The 8,327-nt window shown below is 38.0% G+C and overlaps 1 long non-coding RNA gene across 2 annotated transcripts in view; it reads right to left on the reverse strand.

Moving 5' to 3' along the window:
- The window catches only part of LOC129655535 (uncharacterized), a 49,447-nt gene extending 45,801 nt beyond the window's left edge, over positions 1-3,646 (reverse strand). Inside the window, exons 1-2 of one of the 2 annotated variants that reach the window (XR_008716035.1) lie at positions 3,345-3,646; positions 3,149-3,230 (exon numbers count right to left, since the gene is read on the reverse strand). This is a non-coding gene — a long non-coding RNA (uncharacterized LOC129655535). The remainder of the gene's footprint in view (positions 1-3,148; positions 3,231-3,344) is intronic. The other variant, XR_008716031.1, reaches the window with a different exon arrangement.
- Between the last annotated feature and the right edge of the window lie 4,681 nt (positions 3,647-8,327).

The raw sequence follows: 8,327 nt of genomic DNA on the forward strand, positions 1-8,327 counted from the left end.
GATTAGTCACCTAGAGCCAGACATCCTGAAATGTGAAGTCAAGTGGGCCTTAGGAAGCATCACTACAAACAAAGCTAATAGAAGTGATGGAATTCTAGTTGAGCTATTTCAAATCCTAAAGCATGATGCTATGAAAGTGCTGCACTCAATATGCCAGCAAATCTGGGAAACTCACCAGTGGCCACAGGACTGGAAAAGGTTAGTTTTCATTCCAATCCCAAAGAAAGGCAATGCCAAAGAATGCTCAAACTACCACACAATTGCACTCATTTCACATGCTAGCAAAGTAATGCTCAAAACTCTCCAAGCCAGGCTTCAGCAATACATGAACTGAGAAATTCCAGATGTTCAAGCTGGATTTAGAAAAGGAAGAGGAGCCAGAGATCAAATTGCCAACATCTGTTGGATCATTGAAAAAGCAAGAGAGTTCCAGAAAAACATCTATTTCTGCTTTATAGACTATGCCAAAGTCTCTGACTGTGTGGATCACAATAAACTGTGGAAAATTCAGAAAGAGATGGAATACCAGACCTCCTGACCTGCCTCTTGAGAAATCTGTATGCAGGTCAGGAAGCAACAGTTAGAACTGGACATGGAACAACAGACTGGTACCAAATAGGAAAAGGAGTACGTCAAGGCTGTATATTGTTACCCAGCTTATTTAACTTATATGCAGAATGCATCAAGAGAAATACTGGGCTGGATGAAGCACAAGCTGGAATCAAGATTGCCAGGACAAATATCAATAAACTCAGATATGCAGATAACGCCACTCTTATGGCAGAAAGTGAAGAGGAACTAAAGAGCCTTTTGATGAAAGTGAAAGAGGAGAGTGAAAAAGTTGGCTTAAAGCTCAACATTCAGGAAACTAAGATCATGGCATCTAGTCCCATCACTTCATGGCAAATAGATGGGGAAACAGTGGCTGACTTTATTTTTCTGGGCTCCAAAATCACTGCAGATGGTGACTGCAGCCATGAAATTAAAAGACACTTACTCCTTGGAAGAAAAGTTATGACCAACCTAGACAGTATATTAAAAAGCAGAGACACTACTTTGCCAACAAAGGTCCATCTAGTCAAGGCTATGGTTTTTCCAGTAGTCATGTATGGATGTGAGAGTTGGACTGTAAAGAAAGCTGAGCACCAAAGAATTGATGCTTTTGAACTGTAGTGTTGGAAAAGACTCTTGAGAGTCCCTTGGACTGCAAGGAAATCCAACCAGTCCATCCTAAAGCAGATCAGTCCTGGGTGTTCATTGCAAGGACTGATGTTGAAGCTGAAACTCCAATACTTTGGCCACCTTATGTGAAGAGCTGACTCATTTGAAAAGACCCTGATGCTGGGAAAGATTGAAGGCAGGAGGAGAAGGGGACGACAGAGGATGAGATGGTTGGATGGCATCTGTGAGTCAATGGACGTGAGTTTGAGTAAACTCCAGGAGTTGGTGATGGACAGGGAGGCCTGGCGTGCTGCGGTTCGTGGGGTCGTAAAGAGTCGAATACGACTGAGCGACTGAACTGAACCGATACTAGCACAATAATCCTTTTTTAATATCAATGATGAACCTGACCCAAAGAGAGGTTACATAACTTGCCTGAGGCCACATAGTCAAGTGCCAAAGCTAAGATTTAAACCCAATTTAAAACATGAACTGCATATAAATTAACTTCTGGATAGATGTTGATTTAGGGTAGAGAGCGATGGGAATAGAATGGGCCAAAAATGTAGGGAATTGTAACTTTATCAATATCTATGTAGACAGATAGTCCAGCTTTTCTAGTAAAAAGGCCTAGAAACAATTGCCAAATAACCTATTTAGTTGTGATCAATATACCTAAAATTCGGACTGAGATCTAAAAATATATATCTTTTGAAAATAAACAAGGTTTAAGTAAATTGGTGGCTCCCAATCCAGGTTTGTATCAGGAAATGTATAAGATGAACATGAAACAACTTAATGTACCTGATAGCAAAGATATCAAAGACTATTAAATCTAGTTTTTGTTTTTTTAAAAAAGGACCTCTGGCCAAATGTGGGTAAAACCGAACTTCAATGAAAGTAATAATTGCAATGCAGTTTGGGCTTCCCAGGTGGCAGTGGTAAAGAATCTACCTGCAATGTGGTACATGAAAGATCCATGTTTGATCCCTGGCTCAGGAAGATTTCCACAAACTACAGTATTCTTGCCTGGACAATTCCATGGATAGAGGAGCCTGGCTACAGTCCAGAGAGTCACAAAGGGTCAGATGTGACCGAGCACACATGCAGAGAGTAACTGCAGTAGACTGAATCACACTGAATGCATTAGTCCTTGAGTTTACAAGGATGAGTAAAACTTAACTGTGCATCGATACAGAATGTTTGAGAATCAGCCTATTTTCTTGAAAGCTGGTAAAGGGAAACAAGACTTTTGTTTTGCCTTTCCTATACCAGGTGCATCTTGTTGTAATCAAATAGTTGATAAAAGTAGGTTGCTTTTTAGAGAAGTTAATCAAATAACAAATGCAAAAGGCAATAAAATATCATCATTTTATCATCCCATGTGAATTAACGAAACCATGCAAGGTCAATAACTGCTAATATTACAAAAAGAGAGCTCTTCAGACAATGAATGGAGAAGGCAATGGCAACCCACTCCAGTACTCTTGCCTGGAAAATCCCATGGATGGAGGAGCCTGGTAGGTTGCGGTCCATGGGGTCGCAAGGAGTCGGACACGACTGAAGCGACTTAGCAGCAGCAGCAGATAATACAAACTTCCTTGATTAAGTATATATACCATCCCTAAGCAATCTTGCCAAAAATTTAAAATGAAATCAGATCAAGCCACTACCACCAATTAACAATTTACATAGTACAGAGAAAGAAGTTGAATGATATTATAAGAACAGATACAGCAAAATACAACAAAATTCAGATAGATAATGAAAAGACTCTACCAAAGCCTAAGAAAAAAGAGAATTCTAGTCTGGTTTCCAGTCTGACTTGTAAGAAGCTAGAAGTCAGCATAACTTCCTAACCAAAAGTAAAAAGCATAATAAACTGAAAAACTTTTCTTAGCTCCATAATAGAATGTCAGTCACAGGACAAACTGCAGTCCTCAAAATTACAGATGCCAATAAAGGAATATGGAGACTCACAACTTACCAAGAGCAGAAGCTCTGCAGGAATCAAACAGGGAAATTGGAACTGTAGCTGATGAACTGCTGGAGGCTTAGCATGGACCCCTCTGAGAGATAAAAACCAGACAGGGACCCAGTCACTAGAAGGACACTGCACTTTCGTGAATTTTACCTCCAAGGGTTCCACCAGATTCTCACAGTGAATATAGGAGAAAAATCACCTTGTGCTTCTGGCAGAAGAAAGGGAAAAGACTCCATTTTGAAAAATACCCACCACAGCATTCAATCCTTAACAAGGTCTGTCCACAGGAGAAACCATTTAACTGAAAGCTAAATAGCTGGGGTTTAGCTTAATTGACCTGGGGAATGGCGGAGGAAATTTGCAACCCCAGCTGCCTCCAGGGATCCTATCTCATTGAAAGGGAAAGAGTTGGAAAATGAGAAGCCTCACTCAAAGACTGAGACCTCCAAGTGCTATAAAATGCTCCCCCTACCCCCACACCTCACCACCGCATTACCCGGGAAGGGCCTACTTACAGTTTTTACCCAGTAGATCATTTCCATCAAAAATATTACAAAACATACTAAACAGAAAGAAAAAAAACATTTTGAAAAAACAAAGCAAGCATCAAAACCAGATTCAGATATGGCAGACATGTGGAAATGAATAGACATGGAATTTCAAACAACTGTGCTGAAGTGTTAAGGGCTCAATCTCACAGAAACAGAGAGTAGATTGGAGGTGCCAGAGGCTGGGCGGGTGGGAGAAAAGAGAATACGTTGAACAAGAGAACAAACTTCCAGTAAGATGAATAGACTCTAAGGATCTAATGTTGAGCATTGATAGTTATAATTAATACTGTATTGTATTTTTGAAAGTTGCTGAAGAGTACATCTTAAATGTTTTCACCACCACTACAGAAAAATGGGAGTTATTTGAGATAATGGATACGTTAACTTATGGTAATCATTTCACAATATATATGTATCAAATCATCACATTATACACATTAAATTTACATAATGTTATACGTTAACTATATCTCAATAAATCTGCTAAGGCTCTAAGGATAATGTAGATAGCAATAACAGATAGAATATATAAGCAGAGAGATGGAAATTCTAGGAAAGAACTGAAAAGAAATGCTAGAGATAAAATACACTAACAGAAATAAAGAATGCCTTTGATGGGCTTGTTAGTAGATTGGACACAGCTGAGAAAAGAATCTGTGCTTGAGGATATCTTAATAAAAATCTGCAAAACTGAAACAAAGAGATAAAAGATTAAAAAACAGAACAGGATTTCCAAAAAAAGAGTCTGTCTGCCTGCCAAGTAGGAGGCATGGTTTCAATCCCTGAGCTGGAAAGATCCCCTAGAGAAGGAAATGGCAACCCACTCCAGTATTCTTGCCTAGGAAGTCCCATAGACAGAGGAGCCTGGTGGGCAACAGTCCATGAGGTTGCAGAAGAGTCAGACACATGAACCTAGAACCTATTATACAGAGTGAAGTCAGTCAGAAAGAGAAAGATAAATATCGTATTCTAATGCATATATACGGAATCTAGAGAAATGGTACTAAAGAATTTATTTGCAGGGCAGGAATCAAGAAACAGACATAGAGAATAGACTTATGGACATGGGGAGAGGGGAGGAGAGGGTGAGATGTATGGAGAGAGTAACATGGAAATGTACATTACCATGTGGAAAATAGATAGCCAATGGGAATTTGCTGTGTGACTCAGGAAACTCAAACAGGGCTTCTGTATCAACCTAGAGGGGTGGGATGGGGAGGGAATGGGAGGGAAGTTCAAAAGGGAGGGGATATGTGTATACCTATGGCTGATTCATGTTGAGGTTTGACAGAAAACAGCAAAATTCTGTAAAGCAATTATCCTTCCATTAAAAAATAAATAAATTAAAAGAAAAAGAGTCAGACACGGCTTAGAAACTAAACAACAAGAACGGGACAACTACAAAAGGTGTAACATGCATGTAATAGGAATTGCAAAAGGAAAACAAAGAGAGAAATGAGCAGAAGTATTTGAAAAAAATAATATACTAGTCTACATTTTTCCTCCCCCTGAGAATTTCCCTAAATTGTCAGATTCCAAATTGTCAGGTCCACTAAGCTCAGAAAAAACCAACTGTATAAATAACCAACTGCCAACCCTCCCAAAAAATTTCCACAAAACAAAACAATAGACAAACAGAAAACCTAACGTAGGCATATTGTTTTCCAACTACAGAAAACCAAACATAAAGGAAAATCCTGAAAATATCCAGAGGAAAATAATTTTACTAAAGAGCAACAAAAATAAGAAGTATATCTAACTTCTCAGAGACCATGTAAGCAAGAGCTGCTGCTGCTGCAAAGTCGCTTCAGTCGTGTCCAACTCTGTGCGACCCCACAGACGGCAGCCCACCAGGCTCCCCCGCCCCTGGGATTCTCCAGGCAAGAACACTGGAGTGGGTTGCCATTTCCTTCTCCAATGCAGGAAAGTGAAAAGTGAAAGTGAAGTCACTCAGTGTGTCCGACTCTTAGCGACCCCATGGACTGCAGCCCACCAGGCTCCTCCATCCATGGGATTTTCCAGGCAAGAGTACTGGAGTGGGGTGCCATTGCCTTCTTAGCTATGATTGAATAAGATGCTACAGAGTGAATATTATGTAACATTGAACAAAAGGTTTATAATAGTCTGATGTTAAAAAATAATGAAACAAAAATAATTTTTAAAGATTATCTTTGAAGAGATGTTTGGGTTTAGAGTTTTACTTTTTATAGATTTTTAGTATGCAATATTTTCACATGTGTTCGTGATCAGTCATGTCCAACTCTTTGCAACCCCATGGACTGTAGCCCACCAGGCTCCTCTGTTCTTGGGATTCTCCTGGCAAGAATACTGGAGTGGGTTACCATTTCCTCCTCCAGGGTATCTACCCAACCCAGGGATCAAACCCACATCGCTTGCATTGGCAGGCAGATCCTTTACCACTGAACCACCCGGGAAGCCCTAATATTTTTGAAGACTTACTTTAATAAAGTCAGTTGCTACAATCCACACATTTCCTCCTCTGAGATAATTTAATTGGTAAATTATTTATTTATTGTTAATATATCTTTTAATCAGACATGAAAAAAGAAGCACATGTTCATGTCATACCAATGAGACTACAGTTAAGCAGAACTTCATCTCTCGGCTGTCAGGGTAGAAAAGGTAGGGTAGGGGGTGGCAGATGAATACAACAGAGAAGATAAACTTGCTGCTTGATTTTTTTTTTTAGAAAGGTAATAAAAGCATACTGAGAAAGAGCTACAGTGAGAGAGTGGAAGATGGCTTTGGATGTTATTTAAAAAAATGAAAACTGTGTTAAAATTGGATAAAAACAAGGATTGCAGAAAGATGATGTTAAAAAGTGAGGATAATTCAAAGAATATTGAGAAGACTATACTGAATATAAATATTTGAAAACATAATCACTTCAACTTCAAGAAGTTCAGATCTGTTTTCAAGCTCATTTCTAAGATGTTGCTTTGCACAACTTGGGATAGAAGAGGTTGATGGAATCTGTATACATACAGGTACTAACACCACACAGAGGAATGAGTTCTCAGCATCTGGACATTTGTAATTGATTGATTGGAGGGGAGTGATTTGAGAGGTAGTGGAGTTTCCAGAATAGTTCTAATTTTACATATTTTGTTTCACTGATAAATTATTTAACCAATTTGACCAATGTCTTAATAAGGTTTTGTCAGAAATAAATAATATCATAACATCTATAAATTACTATAAGAGTTGAGAGAGAAAAAGTAAAAGAGGACAATTGAAACAAGGTAAAGATTGTTAAGGATTCATTGTTAAGGTATATCCATGTACCACTTGCCTTTTACAATCACCATTTTAAAATGTTTGGTAAAGCTGACATTGAAAAGTTGTAAGGACTTAAGAAAGCATATGCAGGTGGTTCAGTTGGATAAATTGTTTGATTACCTTTAATAAAATTGGTGACTTCCCACTAATTTACTGAATGTCATCCTAACAGGATATTTGTAATAAAAATATTGACATAATAATTTAAACTGTTGATTGTATCTACTAAATTTGATAACTCTATATATCTGATGAGAGAACTGGTTGGAAAGATCTGATTGGTTCACTTTTCTTTTGCTCAGCAAGACTAGCATTTAATGGGGAAAAAAGCTTAAATAACACATGTGGTGAAGGCCTATTTTCCATACCCAAAGAACCTAACAGACACAATATGTGGTTACAATATATTACAAAGCACACAAAAATCAGCCGGTTGATCATAAAACCATCTTAATAAAGAACTGACAATCAGATTAGACTGCTTCCATCAGATTTTGCCATAAATATTTTCTTGATACAAGTCACTGAGTAGTCATTAATATTTTAGATTATGAAGCCTCCCAATACTTTAATCATAGACATGGGCTCTCTCCTCAGGAAAAATACACATGTCTATGAAACATTCACACATGTTTTTGAGCCTATCCCTGGACCTCAGGGATTCTTGGATATTACCTTTTTGTGCTCATAAAAAAAACTAAACTTCACCATTAATTCTCCCTTCCTAGTCTAACTCCTCTTCCCTCCTCTTCCCAACAACAGACATTCCTTTTTTAATAAAATTCTAGAGCACTAAATAAATGTGTTCAGACATCTAAAAGATCTTAATGTCTAAGAATACTCAAATAATCACATAGATCTGAGCTCTTCCTTAAATATCATTAAATTTAATTTGTTTCTGATTCATTTCAGATTCATTCTTCAGAAGTCCTACACGTGTATAAATTCTGTGGCATCTGATCCATGATTAACATCTGGTAGTATGACCCTTGAGGTCAAACATCTTGGATATGTATCCAAACTCTCAGATACAAAATAAGCTAGCATGCTTACTGTTTATTGTAATATGTATTTTATATTTGGGAACATGAAAGGCCAAGAATTGTTAAAGGATTTAGTTAATCTGTTTTAAAACTTTTATTGAGGTATAACTGATGAAATAACTGCTCATATTTAAGTGTACAATTTGAGATTTTTCTCATGTATATATACCCATTAAGCCACAACTGAGATCAAGAAAATAAACAAATAAAGAATCCCCCTACAGTGCAGGAGACACAGGTTCAATACCTGGGTTGGGAAGATCCCCTGGAGAAGGCAATGGCAACCCA

Source organism: Bubalus kerabau, chromosome 1 (assembly GCF_029407905.1).
Source record: "Bubalus kerabau isolate K-KA32 ecotype Philippines breed swamp buffalo chromosome 1, PCC_UOA_SB_1v2, whole genome shotgun sequence".
In the NCBI taxonomy this organism is placed as follows: Eukaryota; Metazoa; Chordata; class Mammalia; order Artiodactyla; family Bovidae; genus Bubalus; species Bubalus kerabau.